Source organism: Ovis aries, chromosome 12 (assembly GCF_016772045.2).
Source record: "Ovis aries strain OAR_USU_Benz2616 breed Rambouillet chromosome 12, ARS-UI_Ramb_v3.0, whole genome shotgun sequence".
Classification (NCBI taxonomy): Eukaryota; Metazoa; Chordata; class Mammalia; order Artiodactyla; family Bovidae; genus Ovis; species Ovis aries.
Genome location: NC_056065.1, coordinates 12,901,103 through 12,922,826, shown reverse-complemented (window position 1 = coordinate 12,922,826; position 21,724 = coordinate 12,901,103). Strand labels below are relative to the sequence as shown.

Here is a 21,724-nt window from a genome sequence, read left to right as displayed (position 1 = left end):
CAGGCCTCCCTGTCCATCACCAACTCGCAGTGTCCACCCAAACCCATGTCCATTGAGTCAGTGATGCCATCCAACCATCTCATCCTCTGTCGTCCCCATCTCCTTCTGCTCTCAATCTTTCCCAGCATCAGGGTCTTTTCAAATGAGTCAGCATCAGGTGGCCAAAGTATTGGAGTTTCAGAACTAACTATATCTAAGCATTAAAAACTGTGAAAATATAGAAGCAGCAATAATACAATACAAGAGAAAATTTCTACACAATTGGAGTGGGCAAAGATTTCTTAGTTGACAGTAAAAAGAAAAGGGAAAAACAAATTGTTAAAGTGACTTTATCAAAATTAAAACTTCCTAAAATTTTACCATGAAGAAAATGAAACAGCAAGCTATAGGATGCAAGAAAAAATATTTCTTTCTTCCTTTTTTTCTGCAGTACCACTATATCTTGAAAATTATCTTATTGATTGCATTACAATCAACATTATTTTTAGTTTTTAAAAATCAGTATACTGAAAACTATCATGGTGACTATTTCACTAGGGATAAATAAGACATCAATTGCAATGATATAAAACTAACTTTTTTATTGCAAAATTGCATGCATTTTTTAATGAAGATATTTATATTCCAAATAGTTGGCCATTTGCATGGAAATTAGAATATGGTGGTTACAATGACTTATTAAATTGGCTACCAGACCACAATGAAGAAAAAAATCAATTAAAAAGCATATATATATCCTATAGCATTTATTTGTATTATACAATTAACATATTTTCCTAGATTTAGCATTAACAATATTCTGTTTTCTGTAGAGAGTCTATCCAAGTGAAATGAAAGGCTCTGAGTACATTTTATGCCATGCACAAAATATCTGTGCTTATTTCTACTATGCAGCTGATGGACCATAAAGCATGATGCCAGATATAAAACAGAGCTGTTAAAATGTATCACATCATTTTATAGATTAGGAAAGTGCTAAAATTATATGCTATTTCAAAGATGCCACAAAAATTAAGCAAAATGACCCCACCAAGCCTTTGTTAGTTTTAACAATGCAGCCCCTCATAATTTAAACCACTCTTTTGACATTTAACACAAAACCCAGAGAAAATCCTCATTTTTATGGGAGAAGAAACATAATTAAAGTGCATCTTCCTTTCTTGCTTCAAAAATATCTGGTGAAGGAGAAATAGTACAGACTTGGTAGTTCAACAAACCTAGTTTTAAATTTTTGAATTGCCCTGAACCAATAACCTCAGATATGCAGATGACACCACCCTTATGGTAGAAAGTGAAGAGGAACTAAAAAGCCTGTTGATGACAGTAAAAGAGGAGAGTGAAAAAGTTGGCTTAAAGCTTAACATTCAGAAAACTAAGATCATGGCATCTGGTCCCATCGCTTCATGGGAAATAGATGGCGACACAGTGGAAAGAGTGTCAGACTTTATTTTGGGGGGCTCCAAAATCACTGCAGATGGTGACTGCAGCCATGAAATTAAAAGACGCTTACTCCTTGGAAGAAAAGTTATGACCAACCTAGATAGCATATTCAAAATTAGAGACATTACTAGACGACTAAGGTCCATCTTGTCAAGGCTATGGTTTTTCCAGTAGTCATGTATGGATGTGAGAGTTGGACTGTGAAGAAGGCTGAGAGCTGAAGAATTGATGCTTTTGAACTATGGTGTTGGAGAAGACTCTTGAGAGTCCCTTGGACTGCAAGTAGATGCAACTAGTCCATTCTGACGGAGATCAGCCCTGGGATTTCTTTGGAAGGAATGATGCTAAAGCTGAAACTCCAGTACTTTGGCCACCTCATGTGAAGAGTTGACTCATTGGAAAAGACTCTGATGCTGGGAGGGATTGGGGGCAGGAGGAGAAGGGGACGACAGAGGATGAGATGGCTGGATGGCATCATGGACTCGATGGACGTGAATCTGAGTGAACTCCGGGAGTTGGTGATGGACAGGGAGGCCTGGCATGATGCGATTCATGGGGTCTCAAAGAGTCGGACATGACTGAGCAACTGAACTGAACTGAACTGAACTGAACTGAACTGACTATGGAGGTCAATAATTTCTCTGGACAAGAGCAAGAGTTGATATATCAATCCCAACAGGGTTGATCTGAGGATTTAAATGTGAACCAGACATATGATAAATATTTTCTCCAACTCTCCGAGACTGAAATATAGGAATTGAATATTCCAGCAGACACAATTTAGGGTGGTAACATGGCATGCTACATGTGAAACTGTGGGTTCTGTTTTCCCAAAAATCATTATGCCTTTTATTTTGGCATATGTTCATTTTTAGGCATCAAAGTAAAACTGAATATACTTGTCATCAAATAATGAAGTGAAAGAAGATACTTGAGATAAAACAATAACTATTAGTTTTTTTGACAGGAAAGTAGGATTTATTGGTAGGCGTAATTAAGGAATGAATAGCGCTAATGCTCTCATGAGTGCACTGCCAGCCATTTGTCCAGGGGACCACAATTAGGGATGCATCAGATGAGCTACTTTTCTGCCGCCATGTTTTCAAATTCATCTGCATTAAACTTAGTAAGTGCCCACTTCTTGGAGATGTGGACCTTTAGGCACCAAAGGAACTTGAACTTGGCCCTGCAGACTACCTCAATCACATGTTCCTTGCTCTACAGCTTGGTGCAGATATAGACATTATGACTTGTCCAGTGTGGACCCTGGTCAGTGTGCCCTGGGGCTTTCCAAATGCACCGCACATATCTGTCAGGAGCCTAGACAGGGGACAGCATGCCAGTCTTGAATGTCCACTGGAAAGAGTTGTCTCCAAGGTCCCTATGGCTATGTGTACAGGCAACAGGCTGCATACACTACCAAGGAGTTAGATATGAGGCAGGCATATGATAAATATTTTATCCAACTCTCCAAGATTGAAATATAAAAATTGAATATTTCAGTAGCTGTCTGCAGCTACTGCACACTGGGCCCTCATGGGGAAAAGAGCACAGTTGGCTTAAAAAATAGCTATTATTAATAAAATTATACTCTCATTGCATTTTAAAAACTTCTTATGAATAGAAGAAAGGAAGACACATAGTTTCATTTACATAATATTTCATATCTTATAGATCAATTGCATATAATGTTTTATATACTGCTCTTGATATATCTCATATTATCCCTACTTGCTTTTTTCTGTTTTCCAGGTCCTATCTTCATTCTGAGAGAGGCTTAACACAGGAATAATAGACTCAATATTCTTCTCCCATATCCAAAGTCACTGTATTAGTTTCTCACAGCTCCTATAACAAATTACCAAAATAAGAGTGGTTTAAAACAACAGAACTTTTATCTCACACTTCTGGATGCCAGAAATTAAAAAGCCAATGTATGGTAGAATTACACTCCCTCTGTGGTCTGTATAGATTCCCTCTTGCCTCTTTCCAGCTTCTAGTGGTTCAAGATTTCCTTGGTCTGTGGCTGCATAACTCCAAAATCTGCCGCCATCTCCATGAAATCTTACATTGTCACGTTTTTCTTACAAGGATATCTGCCACTGGATTTAGAGCCCACCTGGATAAATGAGGATGATTTCATCCTGAAGTCTTTAATTAACATCTGCAAAGACACTTTTCCAAATAAACTGGCACATTCTTAGGCTCCTGAGCTCAGGATATTGGTTTTTGCTTTTGGAGGAGCTCCTATTCTAGGCATTACTCTTACCTTTTCAGTTTTTTCATTCAGCCACAGCGTTTCTTTTTTATTTTTTTATTTTTTAAAATTAATTAATTTATTTTAATTGGAGGCTAATTACTTTACAATATTGTGGCAGGTTTTGCCACACACGTACAAGAATTAGCCACAGGTGTACCCGTGTCCCTCCATCCCAAAACTCTTCCCACTTCCCTCCCCATCCCATCCCTCTAGGTTGTTCCAGTGCACCAGCTTTGAGTGCCCTATTTCATGCATCACATTTGAACTGGTCATCTATTTCACTTATAGTAATATATATGTTTCAATGCTATTCTCTCAAATCATCACTCCTTAATCATCATCCACAGAGCCCAAAAGTCTCTTTATATCTGTGTCTCTTTTGCTGCCTTACAAATAGGGTCGTCATTACCATCTTTCTAAATTCCATATATAACTGATTTAATGTATTATTTTTAATGGCTGAGTAATACTCCATTGTGTATATGTACCACAGCTTTCTTACCCATTCATCTGCTGATGGACATCTAGATTGCTTCCATGTCCTGGCTATTATAAACAGTGCTGTGATGAACGTTGGGGTGCACATGTCTCTTTCAATTCTGGTTTCCTCGGTGTGTGTGCCCAGCAGTGGGATTGCTGGGTCATAAGGCAGTTCTCTTTCCAGTTTTTTAAGGAATCTCCGCACTGTTCTCCATAGTGGCTATACTAGTTTGCATTCCCACCAGCAGTGTAAGAGGGTTCCCTTTTCTCCACACCTTCTCCAGCATTTATTGCTTGTAGACTTTTGGATCGCACCCATTCTGATTGGTGTGAAATGGTACCTCATTGTGGTCTTGATTTGCATTTCTCTGATAATGAGTGATGTTGAGCATCTTTTCATGTGTTTGTTAGCCATCCGTATGTCTTCTTTGGAGAAATGTCTATTTAGTTCTTTGGCCCATTTTTTGATTGGCTCGTTTATTTTTCTGGAATTGAGCTGCATGAGTTGCTTGTATATTTTTGAGATTAGTTGTTTGTTAGTTGCTTCATTTGCTATTATTTTCTCCCATTCTGAAGGCTGTCTTTTCACCTTGATTATAGTTTCCTTTGTTGTGCAGAAGCTTTTAATTTTAATTAGATCTCATTTATTTATTTTTGCTTTTATTTCTAGTATTCTGGGAGGTGGGTCATAGAAGATCCTGCTGTGATTTATGTCGGAGAGTGTTTTGAATTAGTTCTAATGAAGTGGATGAAACTCAAGCCGATTATACAGAGTGAAGTAAGCCAGAAAGAAAAACACCAATACAGTATACTAACACATATATATGGAATTTAGAAAGATGGTAATGATAATCCTGTATGCGAGATAGCAAAAGAGACACAGATGTATAGAACAGACTTTTGGACTCTGTGGGAGAGGGAGAGGGTGGGATGATTTGAGAGAATGGCATTGAAACATGTCTAATATCATGTAAGAAACGAATTGCCAGTCTAGGTTCAATGCAGGATATAGGATGCTTGGGGCTGGTGCACTGGGATGACCCAGAGAGATGGTATAGGGAGGGAGGTGGGAGGGGGGTTCATGTTTGGGAACTCAAGTACACCCATGGCGGATTCATGTTGATGTATGGCAAAACCAATACAGTATTGTAAAGTAAAATAAAGTAAAAGAAAAAAAATAATAAATTCCATATATGTGCATTAATATACTGTATTGATGTTTTCCTTTCTGACTTACTTCACTCTGTATAATAGGCTGCAGCTTCATCCACCTCATTAGAACTGACTAAAATGTGTGTGTGTGTTTTTTAATAATGAGTAATATTCCATTGTGTATATGTACTACAATTTTCTTATCCATTCATCTGCTGATGGACATCTAGCTTGCTTCCATGTCCTAGCTATTGTAAACACTGCTGCAATGAACATTGGGGTACACATCTCTCTTTTAATTATGGTTTCCTCTGTGTGTATACCCAGCAGTGGGATTGCTGAGTCATACGGCAGTTCTATTTCCAGGTTTTTAAGGAATCTCCACACTATTCTCTATAGTGGCTCTGCTAGTCTGTAATCTCACCAACAGTGTAAGAGGGTTGCCTTTTCTCCGCACCCTCCCCAGCGTTTATTGTTTGTAGACATTTTGATAGCAGCCATTCTGACTGGCATGGGATGGTACCTCACTGTGGTTTTGATTTGCATTTCTCTGATAATGAGTGATGTTGAGCATCCTTTCGTGTGTTTGTTAGCCATCTGTATGTCTTCCATGGAGAAATGTCTGTTTAGTTCTTTGGCCCATTTTTTGATTGGGTCCTTTATATTTCTGGTATTGAGCTGCATGAGCTGTGTGTATATTTTGGAGATTAATTCTTCATCAGTTGTTTTGTTTGCTACTATTTTCTTCGATTCTGAAAGCTGTCTTTTCACCTTGCTTATAGTCTCCATCATTGTGAAAAAGCTTTTAAGTTTAATTAGGTCCCATTTGTTTTTTTACTTTCATGTCCATTACTCTTGGAGGTGGGTCATAGAGGATCTTGCTGTGATTTATGTCAGAGAGTGTTTTGCCTATGTTTTCCTCTAGGAGTTTTATAGTTTCTGATCTTACATTTAGATCTTTAATCCATTTTGAGTTTATTTTTGTGCATGGTGTTAGAAAGTGTTCTAGTTCCATTTTTTACAGGTGACTGACCAGTATCCCCAGCACAACTTGTTGAAGAGGTTGTCTTTTTTCCATTGCAAAGTTTTGCTTTCTTTGTCAAAGATAAGTTGTCCATAGGTGCATGGATCTATCTCTGGGCTTTCTATTTTGTTCCATTGATCTTTATTTCTATCTTTGTGCCAGTACCATACTATCTTGATGACTGTAGCTCTGTAGTATAGTCTGAAATCAGGCAGGTTTATTCCTCCAGTTCCACTCTTCTTTCTCAAAATTGCTTTGGCTATTTGAGTTTTTTTTGTGTTTCCATACAAATTGTGAAATTATTTGTCTAGTTCTGTGAAAAATACCATTGGTAGCTTGACAGGGAACCTATGTATTTCTTTGTGTAGAATACTCACTTTCACTATATTGACTCTTCCAACTCATGAGCATGGTATATTTCTCCATCTATTTGTGTCATCTTTGATTTCTTTCATCAGTGTTTTATAGTTTCCTATATATAGATCTTTTGTTTCTTTAGATAAATTAATTCCTAAGTATTTTATTCTTTTTGTTGCAATGGTGAATGGGATAGTTTTCTTAATTTCTCTTTCTGTTTTCTCATTGTTAGGGTATAGGTATGCAAGGAATGTGTGTATTTATTTTATATCCTGCAACTTTGCTATATTCATTGATTAGCTCTAGTAACTTTCTTGTGGTACTTTAGGGTTTTCTTGGGCTCCAAAATCACTGCAGATGGTGACTGCAGCCATGGAATTAAAACATGCTTACTCCTTGGAAGAAAAGTTATGACCAATGTAGATAGCATATTGAAAAGCAGAGACATTACTTTGCCAACAAAGGTCTGTCTAGTCAAGGCTATGGTTTTTCCAGTGGTTATGCATGGATGTGAAAGTTGGACTGTGAAGAAAGCTGAATGCCGAAGAATTGATGCTTTTGAACTGTGGTGTTGGAGAAGACTCTTGAGAGTCCCTTGGACTGCAAGGAGACCCAACCAGTCCATTCTGAAGGAGATCAGCCCTGCAATTTCTTTGGAAGGAATGATGCTAAAGCTGAAAATCCAGTACTTTGGCCGCCTCATGCGAAGAGCTGACTCATTGGAAAAGACTGCTGCTGGGAGGGATTGGGGGCAGGAGGAGAAGGGGACGACAGAGGATGAGATGGCTGGATGGCATCATGGACTCGATGGATGTGACTCTGAGTGAACTCTAGGAGTTGGTGATGGACAGGGAGGCCTGGCATGCTGTGATTCATGGGGTCTCAAAGAGTCAGACACAACTAAGCGACTGAACTGAACTGAACTGATGTAGAAGATCATGTGATCTGCAAACCATGAGAGTTTTACTTCTTCTTTTCCAATCTGAATTCCTTGTATTTCTTTTTCTTCTCTCATTTCTGTAGCTAGGGCTTCCAAAACTATGTTGAATAGTAGTGGTGGGAGTGGGCACCTTTGTCTTATTCCTGATATTAGAGGAAATGCTTTCACTTTTTGTCATTGAGGATGATGTTTGCTGTGGGTTTATTGAATATGGCTTTAATTCTGTTGAGGTATGTTCCTTCCTCAGAAAGGAAGGAACTTTCATCCAGAAATTTGCCTTCTGGAGACTTTTTAATCATAAATGGGTGTTGAATTCTGTCAAAGGCTTTCCTCTGCATCCATTGAGATAATCACATGACTTTTATCTTTTAATTTGTTAATATGGTGTTGCACATTGATTTATTTCCAAATACTGAAGAATCCTTGCCTCCCTGGGATAAGCCCATTTGTTCATGATGTATGATCTTTTTAATATGTCGATGGATTATATTTGTCAGAATTTTATTGAGGATTTTTGCATCAATGTTCATTTCTTATATTGGCCTGTAGTTTTCTTTTTTGTGGCATCTTTATCTAGTTTTGGTATTAGGGTGATGGTGGCCTTATGGAATGAGTGGGAGATTACCTTCCTCTGCAATGTTCTGGAAGAGTTTGAGTAGACAGTTGTTAGCTCCTCTAAATTTTGGTAGAATTCATCCATGAAGATGTCTGGTCCTGGGCTTTTGTTTGTTGGAAGAATTTTGAGTACAGTTTTGATTTTTATGCTTGTAATGAGTCTGTTAAGATTATCTATTTCTTCCTTGTTCAGTTTTGGAAGGTTATACTTTTCTAAGAATTTGTCCATCTCTTCCCAATTGTCCATTTTATTGGCATTTAGTTGCTGATAGTAGTCTTTAATGATCCTTTGCATTTTTGTGTTGTCTGTTGTGATTTTTCCAATTTCACTTCTAATTTTGTTGACTTGATTCTTCTCCCTTTTTTTCTTGATGAATCTGGCCAATGGTGTGTCTATTTTATTTATCTTCTCAAAGAACCTTTTGTTGATTTTTGCTATAGTCTCCTTCATTTCTTTTTCATTTCTCTCTGCTTTGATTTCTATGATTCCTTTACTTCTACTCACTTTTGGGTTCTTCACTTCTTCTTTTTCTAGTGGCTTTGGGTGTGAAGTTAGATTATTTATTTGAATTTTCTCTTGTTTCTTAAGGTAAGCTTGTATTGCTATGAACCTTACTCTTAGCACTGCCTTTACTGAATCCTGTAGGTTTGGGTTGTAGTGTTTTCATTTTCAATTGTTTCCATGCATATTTTGATTTCCTTTTTTTATTTCTTCCATGATTTGTAGGTTATTTAGAAGCATGTTGTTTAGCCTCCATCTGTTTGTATTTTTAATAGTTTTTTTTTTTCTTCCTGTAGTTGACATCTAATTTCACCACACTGTGATCAGAAAAGACACTTGAAATTCTTTCAATTTTTTTGAATTTACCAAGGCTAGATTTATGGCCTGGATTATGATCTATCCTGGAGAATGTTCCATATACACTTGAGGAAAAGGTGAAATGCATTGTTTTGGGGTGAAATGTCCTATAGATATCAATGAGATCTAACTGGTCCATTGTATCATTTAAAGTTTGTATTCCCTTACTAATTTTCTGTTTGGCTGATCTATCCATAGATATGAGTGGGATATTAAATTCTCTCACTGTTATTGTGTTACTGTTAATTTCCCCTTTCATACTTGTTAGCCTTTGCCTTAGATACTGAGGTGTTCCTATGTTGGGTGCATATATATTTATTGTTATATCTTCTTCTTGGATTGATCCTTTGATCATTATGTAGCGTCCTTCTTTGTCTCTTTTCATGGTCTCTATTTCATAAATCTATTTTATCTGATATGAGTACTGCTACTCCTGCTTTCTTTTGGTCTCCATTTTGCATGAAATAGCTTTTTCCATCCCTTCACTTTCAGACTGCATGTGTCTCTTGGTTTGAGGTGGGTCTCTTGTAGGGGTCTTGTTTTTGTATCCATTCAGCCAGTCTTTGTCTTTTGGTTGGGGCATTCAACCCATTTATATTTAAGGTATTTATTGTTAACTATGATCCCGTTGCCATTTACTTTGTTGTTCTGGGTTCGATTTTATAACCCTTTTCTGTGTTTCCTGTCTAGAGAAAATCCTTCAGCATTTGTTGAAGAGCTGGTTTTGTGGTGCTGAATTCTCTCAGCTTTTGCTTGTCTGTAAGCTTTTGATTTCTCCTTCATATTTGAATGAGATGCTTGCTGGGTATAGTAATCTGTGTTGTAGGTTTTTCTCTTTTGTCACTTTAAGTATGTCCTGCTATTCCCTTCTGGCCTGAGGAGTTTCTATTGAAAGATCAGCTGTTATCCGTATGGGGATCCCCTTGTGTGTTTGTTTGTTTGTTTGTTTGCTTTCCCCTTGCTGCTTTTAATATTTGCTCTTTGTGTTTGATCTTCGTTCATTTGATTAATGTGTGTCTTGGTTGTTTTGTCTTGGGTTTATCCTGTTTGGGATTCTCTGGGTTTCCTGGACTTGGGTGCCTATTTCCTTCCCCATAATAGGGGAGTTTTCAACTATCACCTCCTTAAGTATTTTCTCATGCCCGTTCTTTTTGTCTTCTTCTTCTGGGACACCTATGATTTGAGTGTTGGGGCATCTGACATTGTCCCAGAGGTCTCTGATGTTGTCCTCATTACTTTTAATTCTTTTTTCCTCTCTGCTTCATTTATTTTCACTATTCTATCTTCTGCCTCCCTTATCCTCTCTTCTGTCTCATTTATTCTGCTGTTGATTCCCTCCAGAGTGCTTTTGATCTCAGTTATTGCATTATTCATTATTGATTGATTGTTCTTTATTTCTTCTAGGTCCTTGTTAAAGATTTCTTGCATCTGCTCAATCCTTGTCTCTATTTATCTGTAACTCCATTTTGTTTTCAAGATTTTGGATCGCCTTTCTATCATTATTCTGAATTCTTTTGCAGGTAGACTCCATATCTCCTCCTCTTTGGTTTGGTTTGGTGGGTATTTATCATGTTCCTTTACCTGATGAATATATCTCTGCCTTTTCATTTTGTTTAGATTGCTGTGTTTGGGGTGCCTCTTCTGTAGACTGGAAGTTCATGGTTCCTCTTTATTGTGGAGCCTGCTCCCTGTAGGTGGGGTTGAACTAGTGCTGTGTCAAGGTTTCCTGGTTGGGAGAGCTTGTGTCTGTGTTCTGGTGGGTAGAACTGGATCTTTTCTCTCTGGAGTGAAGTGGAGTGTCCAGTAGTGGACTTTTGGATGTTTATGGGTTTGGCATGGCTTTGGGCAGCCTGTCTTTTAATGCTCAGAGGTGTGTTCCTGCTTTGCTGGAGAATTAGCATGGTATGTCTTGCACTGGAACTTGTTGGCTCTTGGATGGAGCTTGGTTTTAGTGTAGGTATGGAGACTTTTGGGTGAACTCTTGTCTGTTGATGTTCCCTTGAATCAGCATTTCTCTGATGTTCTCAAGTTTTGGAGTTAAGCCTCCTGCCTTTGGGTTCCAGTCCTTCGTTTATAGTAGCCTCAAGACTTCATCCATACAGCACAGATGATAAAATGTCTACGTTGATAGTGAAAAATTCTCCACAATGAGGGACACCCAGAGAGATACACAGAGTTACATAGAGAACAGGGAGGAGGGAGATAGGGGTGACCAGGAGAAGAAGAGGGGGAGTCAAAGGGGAGAGGCCAGTCTAGCCAGTAACCAGTTCCCTAAGCATTCTCCACAGCCCAGAATACCCAGAGAGATTCACAAAGTAGAGAAGAGAAGAGGGAGGGAGGAGATATAGGTGACCTGAGGGAGAAAATGGACAGTCAAAAGGGGAGGGAGTAATCAAGCCAGTAATTACATCCCTAAGTGAAAATGGATACTGAAGATTATATTCTTAAAGGTACAAAATTAATAACAAATATCAAAAAGAAAATATTAAAAATCTAGAATAGAGGTTAGACTCTCAAAAATACAATATAAAAAATACAAAACAAAATCAATCACAAAATTGAAATATAAATGTATATATATATGAAATTTTCCTTTAAAAATAGGGTCTTTTTTTCCAAGGTAATAATAGGTTATAAAAAATGAAAATTAAAGGAGTAATAAAGGACTTAAATTTTTTTAAAAAATTAAAAAGTGATAATAATAAAAATATATCCAGGAATTTCTCTGGAATTGTTGTGGACAGTGTGGGGTCATTTCTATGTCAGATAGTTCCTTGTTCCCGCTTGTACTTATTTTCAAGGTCCATAGAGTCCCCCTCCAAGTGCCCAGTCAATGTTAACTAGAGTTTTAATCTGTTGCACCTGCTACTTCCAGAGCGGTTCCCTCTTCTTTATTTTGACTTCCTTTCTTTGCTAGTCTCTTCAGTGTCTAATTTCCACCCTAACACAAAGGGGTGAACGTGGTCATTTACTTAGGCTCACTGGTTCTGTTGTGTTGTGGGGAGGGAGGGACACTGCAAACAAATATCGCTGGCATGTGTGGGGAGTGCTCACAATATATGGACCACACTGGGTTTGCCCCAGCTCTTGGCAGCACATGCTTCTCAGGTCTACACTGCTCAGGCTCCAGGATTCTCTGCAAGGGCACTGTCCGAAGTGGGCCTTGCATTTTGTGCCCTTCCCAGGTCTGAGCAACTTAGGCGACCAGGTGTTTGGTGAGTGCACTTTCCAGGTGGGCCATGCATCTTAATCATCTCCCCAGTCCCAGCTGCTCTGTTTTCCACGTGTGCTGTGAGAGCACCATCTCAGGTGTGCCATTTGTCTCCTCTGGGGAGCTGATTTTGGGCTGCGACCCTCTTGGTGGATGTCAATCATTCAAGATCTCAGGAAGACGTGGTTAGCAGCTGGGAGCCTGCTCACAGTTTGGTTGAAGATGCTGTCTCTGGGGGCAAGATTGGAGCAGCCCCGTGCCTTCAGGTCTGGCTGTCACACACCTGCCTCTCTACCTCGGTGTGGGGGTAGGGGGTACAGGAAGGGGCCTGTACGCAGCCAGCTAGCTCTCCTTTGGTATTCGCTCCATCCTTTGTTCCATAAACAGGCCAGCCTGCGCATTAGGTTAGAGCCTTTCACAGGAAAGTTTTTTTTTTTTTTTTTTCCTCTCTCTGGCAATCCCACAGTTTGATTTGCTATCTCATGTTAGTTCCCTCAGATTGTCCTCGGGGCATTCAGACCCAGTCCTTACCCTAAGCACTGATGATGCAGCCTGCACCTCACTGCCCAGCTCTCGCTCACTGGCAGATGCGAGCATCTGGGCTACTTCTCTGCTGGCAGTTGCAGTTAGGCATGTATTCTTTTTTTTTTTCCTTTCTGTCTCCTGGTTCTGTTGCCCTCTGAGGTTCCGAAACTCCCCGCAGATCCACCTGTGAGAGGGCTTCCTACTGTGTGGAAACTTCTCCTCTTTCATGACTCCCTCCCCAGGTCTCTAACTCCTTTTTCTCTCTTTTTCTCTTTTATATTTTGTCCTAACTCCTTCCAAAGAGAATGGACTGCCTTTCTGGGTGCCTGGTGTCCTCCACCAGTGTTCAGAAGTTGTTTTGTGGAAGTTGCTCAGCATCCAAATGATCTTTTGATGAGTTTGTGGGGAAGAAAGTGGTCTCCCCATCCTATTTCTCTGCCATCTTGGGACTGCTCACAGCCTTTCTTACTTGTAATCTTTCTGTAGTTTATTCTAGTCTTCCTCATAGGAACATCACTTTTTCTATATGTTCCTGGAAAACTGTAAGACCCTCCCTTGATCCATTTTCATTCCTAGAAATGCCCATAAATTGTTTTCTTATAAATGTCCTGACCTTCATGACATGGCAAATACTTAGTAAAGAACTGACCTTGACACAGTTCAACCACAACTCCTCTGAGCTGCTATGGATTCTCAGAACTGCTAGATTAGTGTATGTGCACAGACACACACATACACACACACACACAGAACTACTTTCTTATAAATTCACAGTATCACATGAAGCCAGGCTACAAGTACTCACTGGCAATCTATTTAGATTTTTCTAATTAGATCTCTCAATCTAAACAGATTGTTTTAGCCTACTTTCTTTTTTCAAATGTCTTATTCTAAAGTTTCCTCATTCCCTTTCATCAAGTAGCTAGCCAAAACAAATACCCTCAGCTTTCTTTAATAAAATCCATCCTCCTGACACTCTCCCTGTTCACCACTCACAGTGGAACAGGCATCTTCACCTTCTACCACGACCTGTGCCTCCCATCTCATGGTGTATCAGGGCTCCCTTAGATCACCCCAGGTTTCAACAATTCATGAGATGGGCTCACAAGACTCAGCACATAATTGTGCTCAGGTTATGATTTATTACAGAGGAAAGTATACAGAGCAAAACTAGCAAAGGGAAAAAGTAAACGAGGTGAAGTCCAGAGAAACTGGACACAAGTGCCGAGAGTCCTCTCAGAGGAGTTACACTGTACATCGAATCCCTTTAACAATCAGTGGGGACGTGTGCCATGTGATCTAACAGGGTCTCAATACCAACGAATTTACTAGAGGGCATCAACTCAGGCAGGCGCATTCTGCCTAGCACACACCAAGATCCCAGATTCCCAGGAGGAAGGCAGATGTTCAGCACAAAACATTTTTTTTTTTTTTTTTTGCACTGAGAGTTTAGTCACAGTGAGCCCCTCTGTGCATAAATTTGAAAAATCTGAAATTCACACTTTTGGATGCCAACCACAGGCCACCCTTGAAAGCAGACCTTTGTAAAGATTACATTCTCATGCCTTCCTCTCCTCAGGAGCCTTACCCTTTATATATTATTCCCTTTCCTATCTGTACACCTTGGTCCTCTATTTTTGCACATTCTTATCACCATTTAAATAATCTCACATCTTCAAGAATAAAAATCCTCCCAACACACATTTTCCTCCAGCCACCTCACTATCATTCTTTATCACTACTTTCACCTTCATATGTATTCAATAACAATCTTGAAAGAATTCTGAACCCTACATTTTTCATTTCCTCAGTTAATTCTCATTCACCTAGCCACTCTCTAATTCTATCCAGAAGTCTTCACTATAACTGCTATAGCATTAATCACCCACTGATATTCTGGTTGCTAGATAAACCCGATGTTCTTACAGTTGTAAGCTGTCAGCAGCAAGGTAACTGTTGGCATTGCATTCCTTTAGGGATGTTGCTCTTTTGTGATCTCTGGCCGCTTCTCAGCCTTCTTTCCCTCTGTCCACTCTGCAAGTTGATTTGGCATAGGGATTTTCCCAAACCTGCTTTTCTGCCTCATATAACTGACTGGCCAATCTTCACTGGCCATGGATAAGTTGTCACATTTCCATTCACCTTTCCATTGTGGGTGAACACAATCCCTGGCTTGATTTTTAAAAAATAATGTAAGGAATCTAAAATTTCTCAAGTGATAAAAATATTTATTAAAAATCTATTAAAAACATGTGGTAAAGGGGTATACCCTTATGAAAATAAAAATCTCTCTTAAGATCACATATTTCTCAGCCAAATTCATTAAGCAATGGACATGGGAATTGGTCCCTGTCATTTCTGGGATCTCATCCAGCCATCCAATTAAACAGGCTCTATGTGCCAGGGTTTGTATTAGCCACTGAAGGCAAACACATTTAATTGTTCAAACAGTATTTTACCCTATCCCTTTACCTCTTACTAACAGGAGGGATTTCTAAGTTATTATGCAATTTCTTTGTCACAGAATTCCAAGGGGCATTATCTGCAAAGGGGACACTGAAACAAGATCCTTACTCTGTTTAAGGCAACAATAAGCCTAGCTCAAGACTTAATTAAGTGAACCCTGGAATCAGCATTTTAAAGCTCTCCTGATGATTCTAATGCCTTGCCAGAGTTGGAACCACTCTTAAAGCTAGTCAACATAGCAGCTTTCCTGTTTTCTAAATTTCTGTATAGCGAAATGTGTCCAATTTGGACCAAGTCAGATATAAGCTGTCTGGATAGTGTTCTAGGAAAATGCTTGCTTTCCTGATAAGAACAGAATGAAAGCTGTTATATGATCTTTTCCATTCATCTCTCTGACTTATTTGAAAGCCAGTAACACATTTGAAACTAGAGTAGCCATCAGGCAGCAATATAATGACTAAAGCCAACAAGCTAAGGACGGCAGAGCAGAAAGGCCAAGACTGTGTACAAGGTTGTATTGCTAAACAACGAAACTAATGCCTACCTATAAACCTGTGTGAAAAATAGCAACTGTTTTATTTAAGCTACCATTAATTATATAGCCCTGAAGTACCACTATTTGGTTTTACTTCAAGTTTCTTTGTCAGATACACAAGGGTAAAGTAGAAAAATCCCTTAGTGATTGAGATTCATTCCTTAACAATGCTGCAGTCAGGTATTAACAATCAATTGTGATCAGGTTACATAAGCAGGGGTATTTTGAAAACATGCATGGCACTCAATTATCCTTCACAGGAAAAGAAGTAGTCTCCCTACTGCTAATCTACACTGCAAACAGTGACTCTTAGAAATAGTAGAATGAATAATAATAATAATAATAATAATAATAATAATATAGAGCATTTTACATGTACCAATTATGTTTTAAACACCCTTAAATCTAATTCTGAAAACCACCCATTTTGATATTATCCCACTGTACATATGAAGGAAAAAAAAAGCTTAGAAAGATAAAATTAATTTACCCATTTCTTGATACCTGTTAAGTGCTCTAGTCTGAATTTGAATTCAGATAGTCTTGATTCATAAGCTACTAATATGGAACCTTGTCTAGTCCAAAGATTTCCTGCAAATTCCAGAACAGTACATAACCATGACCTAGATGCCTCCAATAAAAATCTCACAGACAACAAAGGATAAACACACAACTCTAAATCTGAGCTTTCTCTCTTTTTGAAAAGGAAAAAAAAAAAGTTTCTATCATCTACAGAGGTATCTCAGGAAAGTTTTCTCTCATTCTGTATTTCTGCTTATCAAATCATCATATCCAGTCAACCATGAAATCCCATAGGTTGATGATTTAAAAAAAAATATGACCACATATTGGGTCATGCAATTGAGTGGATAATAATCAGTATTTTAAAGATAAAATAGACATAACAGCTTTAAAAAATCATATGATCAATAACTGTAATAAGTGCAGAATTCTACACACATTCATGATTTAAAAAAAAAAAAAACTCTCATGTAAACTAGGAATAGAGGGGAACTTCTTCAACTTGATAAAGGATATCTACAAAAACCTGCAGCTAACATCATAGTTAATGGTGAGAAACTTGAAACATTCCTACTAAGAACAGGTATAAAGCAAGGGTGACTTCTCTCACCATTCCTTTCCAACAGTATCCTGGGAATTTTAGCTCATGCAATAAGACAAGACAAGGATGTAAGAAAGGAGGTAAGAATCTCGGATGACATGACTGTCTATGCGGAAAGTCTAAAAGAGTCTGGGAAAAAAAAAAAAGTCTGTTATAACTAAAAAGCAGTTACAGCAAGGATGAGATTACAAGGTTAATATACAAAAGCCAATTGCTTATCTATAGACCATCAATGAACAAGAAGAATTTGAAATTAAAGACACAATGCCATTTACATGTCCATCCACAAAAATAAAACATGCAGGTATCAGTCAGTCAGTCAGTTCAGTCGCTCAGTCATGTCCGACTCTTTGCGACTCCATGAATCGCAGCACGCCAGGCCTCCCTGACCATCACCATCTCCCGGAGTTCACTCAGACTCACGTCCATCAAGTCTGTGATGCCATCCAGCCATCTCATCCTGGGTCGTTCGCCTCTCCTCCTGCCCCTAATCTCTCCCAGCATCAGAGTCTTTTCCAATGAGTCAACTCTTTGCATGAGGTGTCCAAAGTACTGGAGCTTCAGCTTTAGCATCATCCCTTCCAAAGAAATCCCAGGGTTGATCTCCTTCAGAATGTAAATCTGACTAAATATATACAAGTTTTACATGAGAAAAAATATAAAACTAATGAATGAAATAAAAGTGAACCCAAAAAAATGGAGAGAAATTTCATTCTCATGGACAGCAGGATTCAGTATTTTCAGGATGTCACTTCATTCTAACTTGATCCACACATTCAATGCAATCTCAATCAAACTCCAAGCAAGTTATTTTGTGAATAGCAACAAAATGATTCTGAAGTTTATATGGAAAAGCAAAATAGCCAGAATAACCAGCACAGTATTGAAAAATAAAACAAAGTTTGAAGACTAACACTATCCAACTTTCAGACTTATCATAGAGCTATAGTAATCAAGAGAGTGATATTGGCCAAAAGTTAGACAAATTGATCAAAGGAACAGAATAGAGAACCCAGAAATGGACATCCATGTATACAGTCAACTGATCTTTGACAAATGAATAAAGACAGAACAAAGCCTTTATGGGACAAAGACAGTTTTTCTATCACCATTTGTTGAAAATGGTGACATGCATATGACTATACACACATACATATGAACTTAGACATAGATTTACAGGCTTCACAAAGATTCACAATGAATCACAAACTTAAATGTGAAACATAAAATTATAAAACTCTTATATGATAACAAAGGAGAAAATCTAGATGACCACAGATTTTTGTGATAAATATTTAGATACAACATAGTAGCCGTGATTCATGAAAGAAGTAATTAATTAGCTGAACTTTATTAAAATCAGGAACTTCTGCTTTGCAAAAGGGAATGAGAAGACAAGTCACAGACTGGGAGAAATATTTACAAGAGATACATCTGATACAGGATCATTCTCCAAAATATATAAAGAAGTCTTAAAACTTGAAAATAAGGAGATAAAAAACCCACTTAAAAATTGGCTGAAGACTTGGACACGTTAAAAAAAGATATACAGATTGCAAATAAAAATATGAAAAGATGCTCTACATTGTATGCCATCAGGGAAATGCAAATTAAAACAACGAAATACCACTCTACATGTTTGAGAATGGCTAAAAATCAAAAACACTGACACCACAAAATGCTCGTGAGGGTGTAAAACAAGGTGGGAATGCAAAACGGTACAGCCACTTTGGAAGACAGTTTTGAGGTTTCTTACAAAATTATACATGCTCTTGCCATATACCCTGGGCTTCCCTGGTGGCTCAGGCGGTAAAGCGTCTGCCTGTAATGCGGGAGACCCAGGTTCGATTCCTGGGTTGGGACGATCCCCTGGAGAAGGAAATGGCAACCCACTCCAGCACTCTTGCCTGGAATATCCCACGGACGGAGGAGCCTGATAGGCTACAGTTCGTGAGGTCGCAAAGAGTCGGACATGACTGAGCGACTTCACTTTCACTTTCACTTTGCCGCATAGCCTACGTATCACATTCCAAAGGAGTTAAAATATATGTCCACACAAACTCCTGCATGCAGATGTTTATAGCAGGTTTCTTCATAATTGCCAAAACTTAGAAACAACCACAAGGTCCTTCAGTGGGTGAATAGAAAAGTGAACTGTGATAAATTCAGGCACTGGAATATTATGAAGAGATCAAGGGAGGAAGAAAAGAAAATGAAAAAATGAGTCATACAGCAATTAAAAGACATGAAGGAACTCTAAGTGACGGAAGTCATATTTGTAAAGACTAGTTATTGTATGATTCCAACGATGAGACATTCTAGAAAAGGCAACAAATGTCTGTCTAAGCTATGTTTTTTCCAGTAGTCATATATAGATGTGAGAGTTGGACTATAAAGAAAGCTGAGTGCCGAAGAATTGATGCTTTTGAACTGTGGGGTTGGAGAAGACTCTTGAGAGTCCTTTGGACTGCAAGGAGATCAAACCAGTCAATCCTGAAGGAAATCAGTCCTGAATATTCACTGGAAGGACTGATGCTGAAACTGAAGCTCCAATACTTTGGCCACCTAATGCAAAGAACTGTCTCACTGGAAAAAACCCTCATACTTGGAAAGATTGAAGGTAGGAGGAAAAAGGGAAGACAGAGAATGAGATGGTTGGATGGCATCACTGACTCGATGGACATGAGTCTGAGCAAGCTCCAGCCATTGGTGAAGGACAGGGAAGTCTCGTGTGTTGCAGTCCATGGGGTCACAAAGAGTCAAACATGACAGAGCAACTGAATTGAACTGAAAAATGGCAAAACTATGGACACAGTAAAAAGATCAGTAGTCGCCAGAAGATGTGAGGTATAGTAGAAGAGTGAATAAGCAGGTGGAACACAGAGGATTTTTTAGGGCAGTGGAAACATTCTGTGTGATACTGTAATGGTGGATACATGTCATTATACATTTGTCCAAACACATCAAATGTACTACACCAAGACTGAACCATAATGTAAACTAAGGACTCTGGGTGATTATGATGTGTAACCATAGGTTCATCTACTATAGCAAATGTAGCAACTGTTGGGGGTGTTGATAATGGGGAAGACTGTGCATGTGTAGGGGTAGGGGGGTATATGGGAAATCTCTGCAACTTCTTCTCAAGTTTGCTGTGAACCTAAAACTATCCTAAAAACCTAAAATCTTTGTTTAAAAAAAATCTTATGCTAAAAATAAGATCAGTTAATAAATACAAGATACTGATATAGACATATGTACATATGATAGATGGATATATATACAAATTTGCATTTATATAATTGATATATGTGATTATATTGGATATATCATACACAGATACCTATAGGTAGTTGACAAGTAGGATGACAAATGAGCCAATCAATAATTTTGACATCTCTGCTTAGTGACCTTCTCTGTGCTATATGACCCAAAGGATAACTACAAAGGACTAAGTGTCTAGAATTAGTTTGTAAGAAAGAAAAGAGGTTGAATAGAACTTTGTGGGAACAACTAAAGGCTCTGGCCTTAAAGTTCATAGGGCACTACTAGGGACACTCCTCTTGTTTTCAAGTCATCTCCTCTAGTGGTCTTTCATGGCATGTGCCCCCCTGTTTTATCATTTGAAAATCCCTCTCTTTAGTGCTACTGTTTCAGTTTACATTAACAAAAATGGAACCATCCCTAAAACCCTCTCTACTCCACTGTTTTCAGCCTTTTGAAACCAATTTTCCCCTGGCCAACACAGACCATGCCCTAATTTAATGTTGCTTAACATTAAAAAAGATTGGTCTTGTTAATTTATAAAATAATATGTTTCTTGTTTATTTATTTTAATTGAAGGATAGTTGTTTTCCAATATTGTGTTGGTTTCTGCCATACGTCAACATAAAACAATGTTTTTAATAAAAAATAAAACAGCAAATGTCAGAATCAATAGTGCATAGTATTCTCTGAAACCACACTTTTCAGATATACGTGTGTGGGTGTGTGTGTGTGAGTGTGTGAGAGCGTGTGTGTGGGTATTATGACAAGTGATGCTAAACATATTTTCTATTTTAGCCAGTGGTCAAAATGTTTTAAAAGCTTTTTGTCAATTGTATCTCCTAAATAACTCTTGAATCCACCCATTCCCTCTCTTTCATTTAAATTTCTACTCTATTTCAGCATCATGAATTTTTCACAAACTTCCTAATCGTTCTCTTTGCCTCAGGTTTTTCCAATTAAAATCCATTTTCTGCACTGCAGCCCTGATTAGTTTTCAAAAGAAAAAAATCCAACAATGGTGCACCTTTGAATATTCAGTTTTTTGTGCTCTTTTTGTTTTGGATTTTTGTTTTGCATTTTGCAATGAACTTTAAGCCTGAATTACTTAACATGTAATATAATGCATTAAGTTCTAGAAGCTTCTTACCTCTCACCTCCTCTCTCTCCCTCATTATACATGGTCTATTTTCTGTCAACTGAATGTGATCTTGCAATCTCTCTGCTGTTTCAAGAAAATCCAGCTAAGTGGTGGGAAAGAGATGATAAACTTTATTTGCCATGTTATTACTGCACCTGCTTGGAATATCTTTCTTTTGGTTCATCTCTTTGTTCTTTGATTACTACTCATGCTTCACATTCAAAGCGTTTGTTAATGGTTCTTGTATGCTATTCCTGTGTATGTTTTTTATTTGTATCCCTTCTAGGATGTGATGTCTTCCAGAATTCCATATAAGCTCATATGATATGCTT

The 21,724-nt window shown here is 38.3% G+C and overlaps 1 non-coding gene and 1 pseudogene across 1 annotated transcript; one reads left to right on the top strand and one right to left on the bottom strand.

The window, feature by feature from the left end:
• Nucleotides 1-2,894: 2,894 nt before the first annotated feature.
• LOC121816117 (small nucleolar RNA SNORA70) lies at nucleotides 2,895-3,013 on the bottom strand (annotated as a pseudogene).
• Nucleotides 3,014-18,778: 15,765 nt separating this feature from the next.
• Nucleotides 18,779-18,850, top strand: TRNAY-GUA (transfer RNA tyrosine (anticodon GUA)). The gene has a single exon. It is a non-coding gene; the product is annotated as a tRNA-Tyr (tRNA).
• Nucleotides 18,851-21,724: the final 2,874 nt, after the last annotated feature.